The sequence below is a fragment of the Eubalaena glacialis genome, chromosome 15 (genome assembly GCF_028564815.1).
Source record: "Eubalaena glacialis isolate mEubGla1 chromosome 15, mEubGla1.1.hap2.+ XY, whole genome shotgun sequence".
Lineage (NCBI taxonomy): Eukaryota > Metazoa > Chordata > Mammalia > Artiodactyla > Balaenidae > Eubalaena > Eubalaena glacialis.
In genome coordinates, this window is record NC_083730.1 from 74,073,975 (window position 1) to 74,095,504 (window position 21,530).

Consider the following 21,530-nt stretch of genomic DNA (forward strand, 5'->3'; position numbering starts at 1 on the left):
CCACGCTTCCAGTGCAGGGGGCATGGGTTCCATCTCTGGTCAGGGAACTAAGATCTAAGAAAGAAAGAAGGAGAGAAAGAGAGAGAGAGAAAGAAAGAAAGGAAGAAAGGAAGAAAGAAAGAAAGAAAGAAAAGATACATGCACCCCAATGTTCATTGTAGCACTGTTTACAATAGCCAAGACATGGAAGCTACCTAAATGTCCACTGATGGATGAATAGATAAAGAAGATGTGGTACATATATACAATGGAATATTATTCAGCCATAAAAAGAATGAAATAATGCTATTTGCAGCAACGTGGATGGACCTAGAGATTATCATACTAAGTGAAATAAGTCAGAAGAGAAAGACAAATATCATATCATCTCACTTATATGTGAAATCTAAAATACGACACAAATGAACTCGTCTACGAAACGAAAACAGACTCACAGACATAGAGAACAGACTTGTGGTTGCCAAGGGGGAGAAACAGTGAGGGAGGGTTGGACTGGGAGTTTGGGGTTAGCAGATGCAAACTATTAAATATAGGATGGATAAACTACAACGTCCTACTGTCTAGCACAGGGAACTATATTCAATATCCGGTGATAAGCCATAATGGAAAAGAAAAAAGTTTTATTTATAGGTTCCATCCCTAACTGAGCTGGCCCATCCCCTCCCATGGTTCTAAGTGCAGCCCGAGGCTGCAGACTTCCCACCGTGGTCTTCAGCTCCAGAGCAAGCCACCTGCAAACCACCCACATCTTCCCAGGGGCTGGCAACTCTCCTTTGCTACTGATTCCAAGACACATCCAGATAGCAAAAATGTGACCATGAAAAGAAACTCAGGCATGTTCAAATCAGGGAAATAACATTCTTATCTCTGTTCAGTACTCGCTTAATTTTAGAATAGCTTAGAGTTACAAAAAAGTTGCAAAGATCTGTACAGAGTGTACAGAGTGCCGTGGACCCTGACCCAGTACCCCTATTTCCAACACGTTAGTACCTTAGTACGACATGTTTATCCAACTAAGGAACCAAGATGGATACATTGTTATTAACTAAAGTCCACACTTTATTAGAATTTCCCTAGTTTTCCCCTAACATCCTTTTTCTGTCCCAGTCTCCTCTGGGCTGTGACATTTCTCAGACGTCCCTGGGTTTTGATACCTTGAAAGTTTTGAGGAGGACTGGTCAGGTATTTTGTCCCCCAATTTGTTTGTCTGTTTGTTTTCTGATGTTTTCTTATGGTTGGTCTGGAGTTATGGGGTTTGGGGCGGAAGATCCAGACAGAGATAAAAATGCCATTCTCCTCAGGTCACATCAAGGATACACACCATCAACGGGACTTATGACAAACGATTTTACCCTTGATCACCTGGCCAGTATCGTCTTTTTTTTTTTTTTTTTGCTGCGTTGGGTCTTCGTTGCATGCGGGCTTCTGTAGTTGTGGCACGGGGGCTCAGTAGTTCTGGCTCCCAGGATCTAGAGCGCAGGCTCAGTAGTTGTGGCCCACGGGCTTAGTTGATCTGCGGCACCTGGGATCTTCCCGGACCAGTGCTTGAACCTGTGTCCCCTGCATTGGCAGGCAGATTCTTTTCTTTTCTTTTTTTCTTTTGCAACCAAAACTTTAATCCCAAGGATTCTCACAAAACGTATTACAAATGACAGCATGAAAAAAAAAATTGCACAGTAACTCAAAGTTCAGCTCTACAATATACTCTTAATCTGGCAGGACATTGGTATCTTGATAATCTCAAATTTCCAAAAAATATTACAAAGAGCTATGTATTCATGTACAGCAATCACAGAGGGGACTTATGACCTAACTCAAAGGTAAACTAACTTCCTTGAAACTTCTTAGATTCTAAACTCCCTGGACAACCTCTTGTCCGGTGTGAAGACTAGTGGAATTTTTAAACCTCTAATCTAGGGTAAGGGTGCGGCTTTCATTTTTACCTGCTGGCTTGTGTTCACAGCACCTTTTAAAGACTGCTTGCTTAACTACAGCTGCATACCATATCCCAGCTACAGAAAGTCTTTTCAATGTTTGCCAGTGTTGTTTCCATAATAGTAAACATCACACTTTAGGTGGGCAGGAGACGAGTTTTATTATCAGTCTAGGCAAGACCAAAAATTCAAAGCAAATTCAATTTTGCTTAAGGGAACATTGTAAGGTAACAATTCTTCATATTACATGCCTCATAGGACCCATTTCAAACCATAGAGAATGACACCTTTATGTGTCACTGTCCCAAGAGACAAACAAATGTGAACAACTAAAACATTTAAAAAGTGCACCAAGCTTCGGAAGTCTCAGACAAAACTTGAATTTTCTGTACGTACTCCTGCCAAATGAAGTTATTGCCTGTACACCACTCCTCTTGCAAAGTGGTCTTCTATTTCCTTTCATTTGACCTAGATCGGCTAGGAGACCTCGAGAAAGATCGGGACAGCTTGTGATTTCTCTCCTGGGACAGTGATCTCTCTCTTCTCCTATATCTAGAAAGGGACCCGCTCTGGCTGACGGAGAAGGCTCTCCATCTTGGAGATGTGTGGGAGGTGGAGGACTCCTCCTCCGATAATCATCTCGAGGGCGATGACCCCAAGAAGGAGGCGGTCACGATTTCGACTTCTCTTTTCCCCATTCGACAGGTCCACTCTTACTCGGCAGCCACATAGTGTTCTCCCATCTAGTTCTCGGACAGCATCGGCTGCATCTCGGGGATCTTCACATTCAACAAGAGCGAAGCCGGGAGGGTTTTTAGCAACCCACACACTTCAGAGTGGTCCATAATAGCCTAAAGCTCGTTCCAATTCAGCCTTGTTACCACTGTTTCCAAGATTCCCTACATAAACTTTACAGTCCAACGGACAGGAATCACGATGCAAGACCCTCGTGGCTCCTGGGTTTCACGGGCCACAGGGTGGTCCCGGGCCTCTAGAATCTGGCAGCTGAATCTGCTCGCACAAGCTGTCCTGTGGGGATGCTTTTCCCCCTATGTGTCCAGCCCGGGGCCCTGCTGTCTTGGCCCGGCCTCCCGGGTGAGAGGGTGAACCCCAGCTCCCTGGAGCAGACACTCAGAGCCCTGGTGACCGGACTCACGGCTGATGGGGCTGGAGCAGCGGCTGGACATGTGTGGCCAGCCTGGTGGTGTTTGGCCCCGTCTGCAGTTCCAGTTCCAGCTGAGAAAGAGCCTCCCTGTGTTATTTTCTCCTGGTTGTGTAAGGATCCCCGGTGTCATTTGACAAAAATGTAGATGGTGTGTTCTTTCTCTCTTTTCTCCCTGCTTCCTCTCCTCCCTCTCTGCCTCCCTCTCTCCCTGTCCCTCTTTCCCTGTTCCGCTCTCCCTCTACCTCTTCCCCTCTCCCTCTCTCTCTCTCTCCCTCTCTCTCTCTCCATCTGTCTCTTCCTCTCTCCCTCCCTCTCTCCCTCTCCCTCCCTCTCCCTCTCTCTCTTTCCTCTCCCTCTCTCACTCTTCCCTCTCCCTCTCTCCCTCTCCCTCTTCCCTCTTCCTCTCCCTCTCTCCCTCTGCCTCTTTCCTCTGCCTCTTTCCTCTACCTCTTTCCTCTCCCTCTTCCCTCTCCTCTCTCCTTCTCCCTCTCTCCCTCCCCCCTCCCTCCGTCTCTCCCTGTGCCTGTTTCCCTGTCCTTGTTTCCCTGTTCCGCTGTGCCTCTACCTCTTTCCCTCTCCCTCCCTCTCTCCCTCTCCCTCCACCTCCTTCCCTCTCTGGAGAGGGAAGGAGGTGGAGGGAGAGGGAGAGAGAGCAGGAGAGGGAGGGGGAGAGGGAGAGAAAGGGGGGGAGAGGGAGAGAGGAATAGAGGAAGGGAGGGAAAGACATCTCTCCCTCCCTCCTTCCCTCTATCCCTCTCTCCCTCCCTCTCTCCCTCTCCCTCCCTCCCTCTCCTCCCTCTCCCTCTCCCTCTAACTCTCCCTCTCCCTCCGTCTCTCCATCTCCCTCACTCCCTCCCAGAGAGGGAGAGACGAGATGGAGGGAGAGGGAGAGAGGGAGAGAGGGAGAGAGGGAGAGAAGGAGGAGAGAGGGAGAGGGAGGGAGGGAGGAAGAGACCTCTCTCTCTCTCCCTCTCTCCCCCCTCTCTCTCCCTCTCCCTCTCTCCCTCTCCCTTGTCTCTGCCTCTTCCTCTGTCTCTCCATCTCTGGGAGGGAGTGAGGGAAATGGAGAGACGGAGGGAGAGGGAGAGTTGGAGGGAGAGGGAGGAGAGGGAGGAGAGGGAGGGAGGGAGCGAGAGGGAGAAAGGGAGGGAGAGAGGGATAGAGGGAGGGAGGGAGGGAAAGTCGTCTCTCCCTCCCTCCCTCTATCCCTCTCTCCCTCCCTCCCTCTCCTCCCTTTCCCTCTCCCTCCGTCTCTCCATCTCCTTCACTCCCTCCCAGAGAGGGAGAGACGGAGGGAGAGGCAGAGACAAGGGAGAGGGAGAGAGGGAGAGGGAGAAGGAGGGGGGAGAGAGAGAGAGAGAGAGAGGTCTCTTCCTCCCTCCCTCTCCCTCTCTCCTCCTTCTCTCCCTCTCTCCCTCACCCTCTCTCCCTCTCCCTCCCTCCATCACTTTCCCTCCTTCTCACTCTCCCTCCCTCTCCCTCTCCCTCTCTCCCTCCCAGAGAGGGAGAGACAGAGGGAGAGGGAGAGGGGGGAGAGAGGGACACGGAGAGGGAGGGAGGGAGACAGAGAGGGAAGCAGGCACCCTCTCTCCTTCTCCCTCTCCCTACCTCCTTCTCCGACTCCCCCTCTCCTTCGCTCCCTCCCTCTCCTCTCCCTCTGTCTCTCCCTCTCCCTCCCTCCCTCTAGGAGAGGGAGAGGAAGGGAGGGAGAGGGAAAGAGGGAGGGGGAGGGAGAGGGAGAGGGAGAGACGTCTCGCCCTCCTTCCCTCTCCCTGCCTCGCCCTTTCCCTTCCTCTCTCCCTCTCCCTCCCTCTGTCTCTCCCTCTCCCTCTCTCCCTCTCCCTTGTCTCTGCCTCTTCCTCCGTCTCTCTGTCTCTGGGAGGGAGTGAGGGAGATGGAGAGACGGAGGGAGAGGGAGAGTTGGACAGAGAGGGAGAGGGAGGAGAGGGAGCGAGAGAGAGGGAGAGGGAGAGAGGGAGGGAGAGAGGGATAGAGGGAGGGAGGGAGAGACGTCTTTGTCTTTCCCTCCCTCCCTCTATCCCTCTCTCCCTCTCCCCCCTCTCTCTCCCTCTCCCCCCTCCCTCTCCTGCTCTCTGTCCCTCTCCCTCCACCTCCTTCCCTCTCCAGAGAGGGAAGGAGGTGGAGGGAGAGGGAGAGGGAGCACGAGAGGGAGAGAGGGAGAGAGGGAGAGAGGGAGGGAGAGAGGGAGAGGGAAAGAGGTAGAGGAAGAGGAAGAGCGGAACAGAGAAACAGGGACAGGGAAAGGGGGACAGGGAGAGAGGGAGAGGGAAAGAGGGAGAGGGAGAGCGGAGCAGGGAAACAGGGACAGGGAAAAAGGGAGGCAGAGAGGGAGAGGGAAATGGGGAGAGGGAGGGGGGACGGATAGAGGGAGAGGGAAAGAGGGAGAGGGAGAGAGGGACAGGGAAAGAGAGACAGGGATGGAGGGAGGGAGAGAGGGACAGGACAGGGCAAGAGGGACAGGGAGAGAGGCAGGGAGAGATGGAGGGAGAGTGAGAGGCAGGGAGGTAGAGGGAGAGAGGGAGACAGACAGGGAGACAGGGAGAAGGGCTGATGGGGGCTCCCTCCCCCTCCCATCTTCTGCCCACTGCTTTCTCTTTTTTCTGCTTCAACAAACACCAGGCGCCTTTTAGATCAGCCCTGAAGTCAACGTTGATGCTTGGACGGCCTGACCTCCCCGCTGCCTTCCAGCCCGGGACCACAGCTGGGAGATGAAGTCTGCGGGGCCCTGGGCGGCGGCGGCAGGCTGCACAGGCACCTCCTCTGACGCCCAATCTCTCCTCGTTTACGAGGCAGCCGCCAGCTCCCCTCCCTGACTCCCCAAGATTTGGGGCCTTTTTAATATGTGTCGATAATGCCATGAGCTACTATTTAACTTTTCCACAAGGACCCATCTCCCGAAATGCAGTGGTTTTCAGCCTTGGCTGCACTAGAGAACCCCCAGGGAAGGGAGAGACATCTGTACCTCCCTCTCTCTCCCTCTCCCTCTGTATCTCCTTCTGGCTCTCTCCCTCTCCCTCTGGGGTGATGCCTGATGAGCTCAGATTCGCAGATGTTCCCCCCATCCCCTCTCTGTGCCTTGCGTGGGGTCTGGGCCTTCTCACTGTGGCCCGGGTACAGCCTTGACGTTCAGACATCGGTTCCTGCAAGGACACTTGCGTTTGGTCCATACCGCGTGTGGCTGCAGTCTGTGCTTCTCCCGTTTAGCATCTTCAGTAGATGGGGGCTGTGCACGAGCCCTTCATCTTCCCCGCAGACACCACTGGTGCTTGCTCGGCCTCGCGGGTGATGCGGGGGGCACGGGGGACAGTCCTGTGTCCCCACCTTCTTGGGCTGCAGACAGGCCACGTTGGTCCTGTGGTGACTGGGGGCTCCCAGGAGAACCCCACCGCAGACCCGGAGAGGTGGCCCCAGAGAAGGTGGCGTATGCCTGGGGCCGGGCCTCACCAGCCAGCCACGGGCCACCTGCAGCAACAGGCCTCTCGCCGTGCGGGGGCTGGGTGTTCGGGCGCCGTGGGGATGAGCTGCTGTCTGCATGGCAGCCGAGTTTGTATTGTTGAGCCTGGGGAGGCCCCTGGGTGGCTCCTGGAGAGCCTGGTCGCATTTCTTCCTGCCCTTGGCCTTAGAGCTCATCACGGTTCACGCCGTTTCTGGTTCCAAAAGGACCTGTGTTCATAAAGACCACGTGTTAGGACAGCACCAAAGTGTCTAGAAATCCGGGCCAGGAGGAGGAGGGAGGGGGATTGGCTGCGCCCGCCAGTGGCCTGAGAGCCCTGCCCGCCCACAGAGACCTGGCCCGGGGCCTGTGGGGAGGGCGTGGCCCACGGTCCCCAGCGCTGGCCGTCTCTGGGTTCCAGGAGAACTGCGCGATCCTCGGGGAGCTGGTAAGGCTGCAGGCTCAGAAGTCCCGCCTGCTGGGGTTCAGCACGCGTGCCGACTCCATGCTGGAGATGAGCATGGCCAAGACCAGCCAGGTGGTGGCCACTTTCCTAGGTAACCCCACCTCCCCGAGTCCCAGTGGGGACGGGGGTCAGGCGGACCTTGACTGGACGTGGTGCTGCCTGAGACCCCACTATGTCAGCCCTTGGGGGTCGCCTTCCCCAACCCTTCATTCTGCCTCGAGGGGTGTGGGGTGGGGGGCGGCTGGGGGGCTGCCACAGAGACATAGCCGAGCCTCTCCCCTCTGCCCGCAGATGAGCTGGCCCAGAAGCTGAAGCCCCTCGGGGAGCAGGAGCGGCCGTGATCCTGGAGCTAAAGAAGGCTGAGTGCCAGAGGCGGGGCCTGCACTTTGACAGGCCCATCAACGTCTAGGACCTGCGCTACTACATGAACCAGGGGGAGGAGACGCGCTACCACGTGGACCAGTACCTGCTCAGTGAGTCCTTCCCCATGCAGGTGGTCACGCGCGGGCGGCTGGGCATCTCCCAGGAGCTGCTGGGGCTGACCTTCGACCTGGAGGAAGGCGCCAACATGTGTCACGAAGATGAAGATGTGAGGCTCTACATGGTCCGGGACGCGGCCTCGGGCAAGGTCATCCATCAGCAAGTTCTACCTGGACCTCTACCCTCGGTGCATGCTTGGGGGAACCTGTCGGCCGTGGGCCAGGGCTCCTCTGTGGAAGTGGGGCCTCACCAGCGTCCCTCCCCAGGGAAGGGAAGTCCGGGCACATGGCCTGCTTTGGCCTGCAGCCGGGCTGCCTGCAGCAGGATGGGAGGCGCCAGATCCCCATCGCAGCCATGGTGGCCAACTTCACCAAGCCTACGCCCAACCCGCCCTCCCTGTTGCAGCATGATGAGCTGGAGACCTACTTCCATGAGTTCTGGCAAGCGATGCACCAGCTCCGCTCCCAGGAGGGTGCGGGCGAGGGGCTGCAGGCAGGGGGCGGGGAGGGCCCGGGCTCTCCCGTGGTCCTCAGGCAGGCCCTCGCCACGGCATTCTCCCGCTGATGTCACCCCGCACGTGGCGACGCCCTCGGTGTCAGTTTCCATCATCAAACCCCACGCACTGGGCGTGTAAACAACGGAAGTGGATGTCCTCGAGACTCTGGAGGCTGGAAGTCCCAGATCAAGGAGTCAGGACTGGTTCCCTGCATGTTAAATACATGTATTCAAGAGTTGCCTTTAAAAAAGACAAAATAGAAGAAAGGAACGTTGCATGCAAGTCTGGTGACAGGCGGTGATGAGAACCAGAGGGTAGGCTCTGGGGCCGGGAGCGCCGCAACCTGTGAGGCCCTGGGGCTGCTGCCAGTCTCGGTGGAGGCTCAGCAAGTCCCAGTGACTTCCCCACGAGGGGGTCCCCAGCTGAGCATCTGGGCCCAGGACCCAGTGCTCGTTCAGTCTTCCTGCGGTCAGCCCTTCGTCCTGAGAGCGATGCTCTCACAGGCTGCACCCGGAGCACGTGGGGACACTTTACTGAGCTGTGCAGCTGTCACTACAGCCCTGTTCTGGAACATTTCTCTCACCCCAAAAATGTCCCTCACGCCCTTAGTTATCATTCCGTCCCCTCCCCTGCCCCTGACAACCAGGAACCCACTCTGACTCTGTGGATCTACCTGTTCTGGACGTTTCCCCTCAGTGGGGTCACACCTGTGTGTCCTTCTGTGTCTGACTTCTCTCGCTGAGCATAGTGTTCTCAGGGTGCATCCACGTGGCAGCGAGTGTCAGGGCTTCACACCTTTGCGTGGCTGAGGGCCGCAGAAAAGACAAACGAAAAGAAAGGCACGTTGCCTGCGACTCTGGTGACAGCCGGTGATGAGAACCAGAGGGTAGGCTCTGGGGCCGGGAGCGCCGCAACCTGTGAGGCCCTGGGGCTGCTGCCAGTCTCGGTGGAGGCTCAGCAAGTCCCAGTGACTTCCCCACGAGGGGGTCCCCAGCTGAGCATCTGGGCCCGGGACCCAGTGCTCGTTCAGTCTTCCTGCGGTCAGCCCTTTGTTCTGAGAGCGATGTTCTCACAGGCTGCACCGGAGCGCGTGGGAACACTTTACTGAGCTGTGCAGCCGTCACTACTGCCCTGTTTTGGAACATTTCCCTCACCCCAAAAATGTCCCTCACGCCCTTAGTTATCATTCCCTCCCCTCCCCTGCCCCTGACAACCAGGAACCCACTCTGACTCTGTGGATCTACCTGTTCTGGATGTCTCCCCTCAGTGGGGTCACACCCTGTGTGTCCTTCTGTGTCTGACTTCTCTTGCTGAGCATCGTGTTCTCAGGGTGCATCCACGTGGCAGCGAGTGTCAGGGCTTCACACCTTTGCGTGGCTGAGGGCCGCAGAAAAGACAAACGAAAAGAAAGGCACGTTGCCTGCGACTCTGGTGACAGTCGGTGATGAGAACCAGAGGGAAGGCTCTGGGGCTGGGAGCGCCGCGCCCTGTGAAGCCCTGGCGCTGCTGCCGGTCTCGGCGGGGCACGGGCAGCGCTGTCCCCCAGGAGCTGCTGGACAAGCTCATCAAGTCCCGGCTGGCCAACCCTGCAACCCCGGTGCAACCCCTGCAACCCCGGTGCAGCCGGGCCGAGGGAAAGGAAAGGGGCTCCCGGACCGCCCGGCTGGAAAGCGCGGCCTGGACACAGTGCCAGCCCTCTGTCTCCTTCCTCCGGCCCTCCAGGCCTCTTCAACCTGCGCCAGATCGTCCTGGCCAAGGTGGACCAGGCCCTGCACACGCAGACGCCCTCGGACCCGGCCCAGGACAATGCCCGCCTCTGCCAGGAGATCCTCGGGGTCCCAGCCACGCCAGGTAGCCAAGCGCGCGCCGGGCCCACCTTAGCGGTCGGTTGGCGGCTACTGCCCAGGTCAAGAGGATCCTCTGGTGGTGTGTGAAGGGGGACCGACTGACGGGCTCTGGCCGAGGCCGCAGACCTCTGGCCTCTTCCTGCCTGGGTTCCTGGGCTGGTCCCTCCAGCTGTGGCCCGCGGAGTCCGAGGGTGGGGTGGGCGTATCTGCACGTGCTTTCTGGAGAGCCTGGAAGAGGCAGGAGAGGGCTTCATACCCCGGATGGAACGTGTTGACGAGGTTTGCCCGTGCGTGTTGGTGCGGAGACGCAGTTCACTCCCTCGTGAGCGCTTTAACCCGCGCCCTCCCCGTGCTGGAGGGCGAGCCCTGACTCATCCCTCGGAGCCTCGGGCAGCTGTCCTTGTAAGAGGCTTAGGGGTGAACCCTCGTGAGCTTCAGCAGAAAGTCGGCAAAGACTGATTTGTGTCCCTCCACCGAGTTGCCCGCAAGGTCCCCGTTTTCTAGAAGTGTTGGGCCAATACTCCCTCTGGTGGCAGGGGACTCAGACAGGGCTGCTTTGAGGCCCCAAGCTCTGGGCTCTGGGGAAGGGGCACGGAGCGGCCAGGGGGCCGGGCAGGAGCCTCTCCGCGTGTGTCCCAGGGACCCACCTGCCTGCGACCTTCGGCCACCTGGCAGGAAGCTACGACGCCCAGTCCTATGGCTACCTGTGCAGCGAGGTGTACTCAGCGGACACGTTCCACACACGTTTCAAGAAGGAGGGCGTCCTGAGTGTCAAGGTGAGAGGCCGGCCTGCCGTGCAGACCAACACGGAGGTCCTTGGCTTGGGCCTAGATGCTTGTGCCGCCCGCCTGGGCCTGCCAGGCTCTGAGGGCCCTGCCCTGGACCCCCTGCTCCCCTGCCCTTTGTTGAGTCACAGCAGAGGTGGCCACACCCACACCCTCAGTGAAGGGGGTGCTCCACCCTCCTGCAGCCCCACCCCCTCTCCTCAGGTTGCCATGGACTACAGAAGCTGCATTCTGAGGCCAGGGGGCCCCGAGGATGCCAAGGGCATGGTGAAGCTCTTCCTGGGTTGTGACCCCACGCAGGACGCCTTCCTCCTGAGCAAAGGGCTGCAGGTTGAGGGCTGCAAGCCGCCGGCCTGCTGACAGCACGGGGTTTTGCCCCCCCCCCCCCCCCGCCCAGGCGGGCCGGGTGCCTTAGAGCCCCGTCGGGGCGGGGGAGGGGCCGCGTGTCCTCCCAGTCCCTGAGCCCCTGGCGGCCGGCCGGCCTAGGCCAAAAGTCTCCCCTGGAAGTGTCTGGAGAGCCTGGCATCAAGGCTCCCCCTTGTTGCACTAATGCAATCCTTTCCTGGGGAGCTTTCCTGGTAACAAAACGGTTCTTTGAAAACGCAGCCATTAATAAAAAGACTCTACTCCTGGTCTCTGCCTGCTGTCCCTTCCACCACAGGAGTGGCATGGGGGCCGTCACACTGGGGGGAGTTCTGACCTTGGTCGGGGATCAGCCCTGGGGCCGTAGTGACGCGTCTGGGTCACTGGGAAACGGCTGAGCTGTGGGGTGAGTTCAGACGGGGATGGTGCCCTGCACCCCGGCCGGGCAGGCTCTCCAGTGAGGGGGTGTCAGTTTCCTGCCGACCTCTCGCCCGTCACTGTTTGGCATCTCGGGGGCTGTGATTGGCTGGAGCTGGTTCTGGCGGTGGGCACAGCTGCGGGAAGCCCGGCTGTGGCTGTCCCTGTCCCCGTGTCCTGTCCTCCTGCTCACGGCCGGCCGGCTGGCTCCCTCAGGTCATCGGCAGCTGCTGAAGTCTGGACCACAGCAAGGGGCCGCCTTCCTGGGTCCTAGCGATTCTTCCCAAAGGCCTTAGGGATGTGTTTTGGTGGCAGTAGGAATTCAGAGAGGGTGCTGCACCACTGGAGCAGTAGGGTGGCTCTGGACCGTCCCGTGTGTCCTTCCCTGGCCTTTGAGCTCCTCGGGAGCCCTGCCTCCGGCCCTTCGCCCCCACAAAGGACGCCAGGCAGCGGAGCGAGGGCGCGGGCGGCGCCCCGACCTTCTCCCCGTGGCCCAGGCGGGCAGGCCGTGCCACGCTCTGTCCTCCCCTCAGCCTGCCCGCCCGTTCTCACCCGCCCTAGGCCAGTCGGTTGTGGACCAGGCTGTGATGTCTGCCCTTCTGCAGACCCGGCTCAGCTCCCTGCACCCACTTCTGTGCCTTCTGTGTTCTGGGCTGGTCGCAGGCCCAGAGCCGGTGGGCAGGCACCCCCTGGCCGGGAGAGCTGTCCATGTGAATTCCCTGCGGCTTGAAAAGGAGCACAGCCGGCCTTCCATCAGGCACCTCTCGATGGATATGGAAGGGGCGTGTCGGGGCCTGGGGGCTGCTTGTCTTCCCGTGCACCGAGCCCCCAGATGGTCCCCGTGCAAAATCCAGGTGTGGCGTTGGCACCCCAGCCGTGTGCCAGGCAGTCCGTGGCGGGCGCCACAGGCCTCGGGCTGGTGGGCCAAAGGGTTCCCGAGCGGCAGGTCAGGACGGAGAGGGTGAGGCCTCTCCCTGGGTCCAGGGCCCAGGCTGACGCCGGCTGGAGGCCCCTCCGCTCACCGCCCGCTCCCCCCAGCCCCTACCCTCACGTGAGCCCCCAGGGCTGAGCTCAGGTGTTGGATGCCCAGGCTCCCCGGCAGCCCAGCCCGTTCCCAGTCCTCCGTGGTCACTGAAGGACTTGGAAGCAGGTTGCCCCACAGAGACTGCTGTTCTCCGAGCCCTGGGCAGGGGGCAGGGAGGACGGGCACAGGGCCCTGCAGGGGTGTGGTCGCCGGGGCAGCCGGAGCAGCTCTACACAGTAAGTAAGAGCATCTCACCAAAAACAGTGCGTTTCTCCAGCCGCCCTGGGACCTGAGCTCAGGTCCTGGGGCAGGAAGGGGCAGCAGTGCAGCTGTTAGCTGTCACTGGGGGTCGACTGTGGCCCGGTGCCACCTCTTAGATCCTCCCCCGTCCCCTTCCGGGGTTGCGACCGGACCCCTGCCAATCGGGTTCTCACTCCTCCCCATCCCCTACGCCTGCTCCATGAAGGTGGAAGGAACACGTTTTTAAAAAGGTTGGAGCCTGGGCTTCCCTGGTGGCGCAGTGGTTAAGAATCCGCCTGCCAATGCAGGGGACAAGGGTTCAAGCCCTGGTCCGGGAAGTTCCCACACGCCGCAGAGCAATGAAGCCCGTGCGCCACAACTACTGAGCCTGCCCTCTAGACCCCAAAAGCCACAACTACTGAGTCCTCGTGCCCCAACTACTGAAGCCCGCGCGCCTAGAGCCCGTGCTCCGCAACAAGAGAAGCCACCGCAATGAGAAGCCCACGCACCGCAACGAAGAGTAGCCCCCGCTCACCGCAACTGGAGAAAGCACGCACGCAGCAAGGAAGACCCAACGCAGCCAGAAATAAATAAATAAAATAAATAAATAAATTTTAAAAAATCATATTAAATACCTATTAATGAGATTTTAAAAAACAGTCAGTTAGTTAGTTAGTTAGTTAGTTAGTTAGTTAATTGTGCCGGGTCTTAGTTGCCACAGGCCAGCTCCTTAGTTGTGGTAATGAGATATTTTATATTCTTTTTTGTTCCTGAACAAAGGCCTCAGAATCCAGTATCTATTTGATAATGCTCACAGCATAGCTCAGCACGGAATAGCCACATTGTTTTTCTTTGGCTGCTATGTACCAAACAGCCTTTTGTACTGTTTTACCAAATGCATGTATTTAATATCTGTTTTAAAAAACATAGTGAGCTCTCAAAACTTGAAATTGACTAAAGTAAGATTCTCTCTGTAGTACTACTTATTTGACCAACACCACCTGATAACACCGGTGTGGTGCACTGAGCCTTACTCTAGCATATCGGGATAAACCCTGTTTCGACAAGTGTTCATCCTCCAAGTCCCCAAGGCCTCTCACACACTGCCAGTGAAACTGCTTCCTGCTTGGGAAAGAGTGCCCCAGTTCGTTTCTTTAGAAGCTTGAAGGCTATGTAAGCCCTCCAAAAGGTTAGAGGGCAAAGAACAACTCTAAAACTGGCACATTTGTTTAAAAAAAAAAAGACTTGTCAACATTACAAGAGCCAGCTTGCTTTCACTTGTGACACGTTTTCTTAGGAGGCAAGGGATGTGCCCATGTGACTTGGACAAGCTGTTTCCCTCTGTCTCAGTGTCCCACCTGTGAGTGGGTAGTCTGACTAAACTTAATTACAGACATCTGAATAAGGATCATGAACGGTGGCATCTAATTTCCAAAATAAAAACAGGAGAATGAGTATGTCTTTTACAACAGGACGTCAAGTCTACCTCAAAGATATTGGTAGCCTTGAGTCCATTGCTTCTCACTGAGTGCAAGTGTGCCCCCCAGGGGACATCTGGGAAAGTCTGAAGGTGATTTTGGTTGTCACAACTGGGAGGAGAGAGAGGGAATGTTACGGGCACCTAGTGAGTAGAGGTCGGGACCTTGCTAAACACTCTACGATGCACAGGACTCACACACCACAGCAAAGGTTTATCTGGCCCCAAAAGTCAATGCCTTGGTTGAGAAACCCTGCCTTAGAGCAAACCACGGATACTCATCTTTGGCAGGTAACAGGGCGTTTACTACCCACCTGTAAACCTACAGACTTCCCGACTTACACAGCTAATCCTGTGGCAGGAATGAAATAGATAGCGTGTGACCGTCTGGTATTATCTAGGTTTCCCCCTCAAGTCACATGGGACAGTGCTAGAGACTGACATTTTCTATATTGGAGGTCTTTGGCAAGCCACCAGTTTTCTAACCTAAAAAGTCTAAGCAGCATTATTACAATACACATAATAACACGACAATTCTGCTTTTACAGAGAAATTAGATGTGGGAAAGGAGCTTATCTGACATCAGAAGCAAATGCTTTGAACACATCACATCCGCTGGTTCGACTGTCAAATCTTGACAGCTGGAGACGTAGGAAGGTAGACAGGAGAGAACAGACCAAAGTTACGGGCCCGCTGAGTCCTCGGGTCTAACCATAATACACTTCGTACTGCCCTGGGTCCAGGGATGTGTTCTAACACCCTCTCATCGAAAGACAAAGGAGAAGCCACAATGAGACGGTAGGAGGGGCGCAATCAGAGTAAAATCAAATCCCATAACTGGTGGGTGGGTGACTCACAGACTGGCGAACACTTATACCACAGAAGTCCGCCCACTGCAGTGAAGGTTCTGAGCCATCCCAGGGCTGAATCCCTGGCCATTTTCACTGACAACCCTCATTCCTTTAGTGATCTAAACCAGAACTGTGGTCCTCAACATCTTACAGATTTTTTTTTTTTTTTTTTTTTTTTTGCTTTATCATACATCTCCTCTGCTAGAATGTCAGTCCCTTGGGGTGGAGATTTCTGTTTTGTTCACAGATGTATTTCCTGGCCTAGGGCGGTGGCCACCACATTTGAGGTGCTCCTGAAATATCTGTTGAATGAACCAGTGAATGAATGAGCCCACATCCGGACCACCATGTCACTTAGGACCTAAAAGACCTCAGAGTGTACTTGTCTTCTTACGTGCCTGGGGGTGTCCAGGTGAGGGGGGCTCACAGAGGTTTAGATCCAGACAAGGCTTGTGTTGAATCTGCCTTCTGACACTCACCCTCTGGGTGATCTTAGACAAGCGTCTCTACAAGCCTCTCTCTGGAGCTCACTTTCCTCATCCTGGGGGGTAAGAATATCGACCTCCAAATACGTGACAGAATTCTACCAGATGTTGCACAAAGCTCAGAGCATGGGCCCTGCGTGGAGTGCGGACAGCATTCCTCCAGCCCCTGGAACGACAGGGATGATAGTCTTCGTCGCATCCACAGCCTTGGCTTCATCAATGACATCACACCTGGCAGCTGACGACAAAGCTCCACAGGTACATCCTCTCACCCAATCACAGCAGCGGAAATTCTGGTGAAAGGGAGGCCAGGGCGAGCTCCAACCCCATTGTTCAAGACTATGTGAGATTTGTTTGGTGCCACGTTGGTGAAAATACGAATAGCCGGACTTGAACTTGAGGCTGACACGTGCCAAACCCTGTGGTCTCTGATCTCACTGTCCCAGCTCGAAGTGTCCATCTCCCCTCGCACTTTTCCTCCTGCCAATCCAGCCCATCACCCGGTGCTGGGGACGCTGCCTGCTCGGTACCTCCAGAGTCTGCCCACCTCCCCGGCGCAGGCAGCTCCGCTCTCACCTCCCTGGCCTCCTTCCTATCGTGTCTCCACACTGCAGTCTGGGTGAACTTTCTAGGACATGAATCTGACCATACCCCCCGCTGCCTAGAATCCTTCATGGCTTCTCATTGCTCTTGGGTTAAGACCAACGTTTTCTGTGAGGCCTGCAAGGGCTTGAGGTCTGAGCCCAGATGACATCTCCCGCCTTGTCCTGTACTGCGCTCCCTGCTCTCTGTCAGATTCACCGGCACACCTCTCCCCCTGAGGGCCCCCGGCTCCCAGAGAAATGAGGTCTGCCTGCTGCCCACCACCAAACCCCAGTCTGCCATCTCAGGCTCAGCGGCCACACATGCGCTTATGTGTTAGCTTGTCATCTCCCCCGTCCCCGACTCCCCCCAGCAAGGACACAGATCCCATCAGTGCGTTTGCCGCCATATAGCATGGTACCCAGCACACGGTAGCTGCTCAGGACACTTGAGGAATACATGAACGAATGAACACACAAATGAATGAAAGCTCACCCAGGCACATGCACAGACGTTTCTGCACTCAGACTTCCCCACCCTGCTGTGCAGGCCTTGTCAGGGCTTTGACAAAGACAGATTCTAACCCCAGGCTGGACTCAGCACCCCGCCCCCCCCTTGCTCCCTCACCTTCAGCTTCAGCACCTTTCTTCTCAAAGGCGGCACAGAGGCGCTCGAGCACCACGCCGTCCCCGGAGCCCTCCACCCGGACCTCCTCATCCAGGACCCAGAAGAGGCCCCTGGCATCCTCAGTACCTCCTCCGGCTGGCAAGCGGACCTGGCAGGAGATCAGGATACACTGAGGAGTCCTGATCCCCTGACGGAGACCGTTTCTCTTCCCACCCGTGGGAGTCGGGGGACCTGCCTCCCAGGCATCACAGGCCTAGATCCACACTCCCTATACCCCACACTCCCACTCACTGCAAGACTCTCAGTGTCGAAGCCACAAAACAAACAATCTCTTGGTTACCAGGGGTCCAGATCCTGCCTCTGTCTTCATTTCCAGGGTGACCTTGGGCAACTTAACTGCACCTCTCTGAGCCTCATTTTTCCTCTTTTGCAAGATGGAGACTGGTAATACTTTCCTCCGAGGGCTGTCGTGAGGGTTTAATAAGGGCAAGCACTCTGTAAACTACACATCTCTGGCTCCACACAGGCAGCTGGTCTATTCGTGCACAGCCAAACATGAAAGGATTAATCCCATCCACATCACTTCCTCTTAGAAGTCTTAGTATTTTTTTAAACTAAAATCTTGAGGGAAAAAAAAAAAGTTCCCAAAGCATGTCTTAGAGAAGGTGAAGTTGGTTCAGCGGCACAGACGCGGAATTCTAAATCTAGCCACCAGTGTCAGAGACCATCCACGCGACCCTGACGCTTTGCATACAGGAAACTGAAAGAGGTCTGGAGAGTCTACGGGACTTATCCGAGGGCCCACAGTGGGCTGACACATCTGAAAATGGTGCCAAGTGGTTAAAGTGGGAATGTGATGCATATGATGGCCAACGGTCCCAGTGTGCCTGGGGCCAGGGGCTTCCCAGGATGTAAGGATTTCAGTGCTGAGGCCAGCAAAGCCCCTGGCAAACCAGCACAGTTGGTCACCCTAATTCAGGAATATTAGCCCACACCCCACTGAGAGGGGTCCAGAGAGGGGAAGGGACACGTCCAGGGTCACATAGAGAGGCCCAGGGGCAGAAGTGGACCTGGATCCCAGGTATCCTGAATATTCACCTTGGCCTTATTTGCTGGGGTTGAAACCTACAGTCAGCCCATCCCCAGAAGGTAGCTGTTCCAGCCACTGCCCAGGGGTCCCGGGGATACCATGGTCCTTCCCTCCTTGCACTGCCCGGGTGGTCCCTTCAGGCCTGCCCCTCCCAGGTGAGGAAGCAGGACAGGGACGGGGAACCAGCCCGAGAGGTGCCAGCAAGAAGCAGCAGCAGGTGTGAAGGGCTGGCTGGGCTCACAGACTGAGAGAGCTTTGCAGGGGCAGGTACAGCCCGCTGTGAGCCCAGAGAAGCCAAGGGACCAGGACAAGGTGTCCAAGTGCAGGAGAAATGCAACCTGCGGGACACCTACTGTGTGCCACACACCCTGCAGGGGCTTTACGTGCCAGATACCACGGGTATTCACGACAACCCAGTGGATACCATCTATTGTTCCCACTTGGGTGATGAGGAAGCTGAGGCTTGGAGAGGGTAAGTGACGTGCCCAAGGTCACCAAGATCGGACCGGAGCCCAGCAAGTTCCATGGCCCAAGCATTTTCACACCAAGATGCGCAATGGCCGAGGGCAGCTCTGGGAGACGGTTGAGCATAGGTGCAGATCTGGGGTCAGCACAGTGGGGTCTGGGGCTGGGGAAAGGGAGATAAAGACTCAGGTATCCCCCAAACTAAAGCCTGTCTGCCTCCAAGGAGCTCAAGAGCCTGGATCCACCATCACCCCCGCTCTCCATCCCCCAGGGGCCCCTACTGTCCCGGTCTCTGCTGGGCACAGCACCATCGTCTGAACACCCCATCTTTCCAGGTGACAGTGGCTGGAGACCTCTGGGCACCGGCCCTGGACTCCCCTCAGCTCAGACCACAGTCCAGGTGTGGGTGCGTTCTAAGACGCAGACTCAGATTCTCAACCTGATGGGATTTAAATATTCTTTGCCCAGGCCACACCCCCCAGACCAATCAACGCAGAATCGGGGTGTGGGTCCCAGGCGTCAGTGTTTTTAACAATCCCTGGGTCATGCTAGGTGCCGGCAGCTTTGAGATCTAGTAGCTCAAAGGCTCAAATCTGCCAGGATTTCTAAAAAGGCCGTGCAGCATCTGAGAGGCCGTGTTACCTGTGAGGGACTCTGATCCACAGCAGCCACCCTGGTCCCCAGGGACGGCTCCGGGAGGTCAAACTGCACAGGAACATCTTCCTAGAAAGTCACAGAAGTTCAGCGTTAGCTCCTTCCATGAGCTGAAGGGGAAGAAGCTTCTGAAGGAGGAAAGAAAAGTGAGGACTTTCATCGTCACACTTTGGCCATTTTTTATCATTATTTTTTAATTGTGGTAAGAGTAGACGTGGCATAAAATTTAACATTTAAATCATTTTTAAGTGCATGGTTCATTGGTGTAAAGTACATTCACACTGTTGTGTAACTGTCACTACCATCCATCTCCAAAACGTTTCTCACCTTGCAAAACTGAAACTCTGCACCCATTAAACACTAACTCCCCATTTCCCTCTCCCTATTTCTGTGTCTATGAATCTGACTACTATAAATATCTTATATGAACAGAATCGTACAGGATTTGTCCTTTTGTGACTGGGTTATTGCACCCTTAGCATAATGTCCTCAAGGTTCATCCAGTCGTAGCATGTGTCAGAATTTCCTTCCTTTTTATGGTTGAATAATAGCCCCTTGTGTGAATAGATCACATTTCTTTATCCATTCATTCACTGATGGACACTTGGGTTGTTTCTACCTTTTGGCTATTACAAACGATACTGCTGTGAACATGGGCGTACAAATATCTCTTCAAGACCTTGCTTGAAATTCTTTTGGGTAGATACCCAGAAGTGGAATTGCTGGATCAAATGATAGTTCTATTTTTAATTTTTTGAGAAAACACCATACTGTATTCCACAGCAGCTGCACCATTTTTATTGTGCACAAGGGTTCCAGCTTCTCTACATCCTCCCCAACACTTCTTACTTTCTTTAGTCTAGTGGGTGTGAAATGGTATCTCAATGTGGTTTTGATTTGCATTTCCCTGAACTAGTGATGCTGAACATCTTTTCGTGTATTTATGGACCATCTGTATATCTTCTTTGGAGAAATATCTATTCAACTCCTTTGCCCATTTTTTTAAAAAAATTAATTAATTAATTAATTTATTTAGGCTGTGGTGGGTCTTCGTTTCTGTGCGAGGGCTTTCTCCAGTTGCGGTGAGCGGGGGCCCCTCTTCATCACGGTGCGCGGGCCTCTCACTATCGTGGCCTCTCTTGTTGCGGAGCACACAGGCTCCAGACGCGCAGGCTCAGCAGTTGTGGCTCACGGGCCTAGCCGCTCTGCGGCACGTGGGATCTTCCCGGACCGGGGCGCGAACCCGTGTCCCCTGCACTGGCAGGCGGACTCTTAACCACTGCGCCACCAGGGAAGCCCCCTTTGCCCATTTTTAATCGGGTTCTTTGTTTATTTGTTTTTTATCATCACCCCTTAGCCTTTGTGTGAGAAGAAAGGATACAGACCAGCATCCCAATAATATCCTAATATTGTTCCTCAGGGTGGTCAGCAATCATGGTGAGAGCTTTATCAGGAACTGATAATTCAGGGCAAACTTTTCTAATGTTTACTGAGTACCTAATGAGTGCTGGGCTGAGTGCTGGGTGCTGGATGGAGCAAAAAAACTATGGATGATAACAGTTGGCATATAAAAGTAACCAGAAACATCCAGATAATGCTATGCTCAAAGATGTTCATCACAGTGTTGTTTATAACAGCATAAACGTGGAAATAACCCAGACGGCCAAAAGAGAGTTCAGATAGAATCAGACATAACCACAAACATGCATCCTTACTAAGAGCTGTGAATGGAGTGAGGAAATGTGAATAACATAATGTTATGAGGAAAAACACTACAAACTCGTGTGTACAGATGGATGGGAAATCTGTAGAGAAGACCATATATGGAAAAATGGCTGGTATAAGATACAGACAGTGGTAACAGTGGTTGCCTCTGGGTGGTGGGGCTAAAAGAGATTGTGTTTTCTGCTTCTTGACACTTATACGCACTTTCCAGTTTTTAAATAAAAAAATGTTTTACTTTGATCATCAGAAATAAGTGAAATATTATGGGAAAAAAAAAAAGATGGCTGCTACCATATGTGGAATGCCTAATACAGATTACGCATTTTCTATCCCTCTTCATCAAATGCTCCAAATAGCACCTTTAGGCAGTACGGTAAAAATGATCGTGAAAATAACCGCCACCTCTCCCCTTCCCCGTATCCACACTCTCTGTACAGATATGGAAGTTTCTCCCATCAAAAAGTGGACGCCATTTCCCCGCCCCGTGAGTCAGGGCTCAGCCTTGGACTTTCTGTGACCAACTGAATACAGCAGAGGTGACGTTGCCAGTTCCAAGTCTCGGTCCCAAGGGGCCCTGAGCACTCCTGCTCGCTCTCTTGGACCCCTGCCCAGCGCCACGAGAACAGCCTGAGCTAACCTGCTGGAGGACAGGGCACTCCTGGAACACAGGTGAGTCATCCTAGCCAAAGGGCTGCCTGGATCAGCTCATGGCCAGCTGACCCCCAGACACAGGGGAGAGCCAGCCAAGAGCCACCTACCCAACCTGCCTCTGACCACAGGCACATGCTCTCCCAGCCAAGACCAGAAGAGCTACCTAGGCAACCCAGAGACCTGCGAGCAATAACAAAAGGTTATTTTTTAAGCTACTATGTGTTGGGATAGTTTATTATGCAGAATTATTGC

General features: G+C 55.0%; 2 pseudogenes; one reads left to right on the forward strand and one right to left on the reverse strand.

Annotated features, from left to right (window-relative positions):
• Positions 1–2,383: 2,383 nt before the first annotated feature.
• Positions 2,384–6,287, reverse strand: LOC133075188 (serine/arginine-rich splicing factor 3-like; annotated as a pseudogene).
• A 49-nt stretch (positions 6,288–6,336) lies between these two features.
• On the forward strand, positions 6,337–10,987 carry LOC133075189 (thimet oligopeptidase-like; annotated as a pseudogene).
• Positions 10,988–21,530: the final 10,543 nt, after the last annotated feature.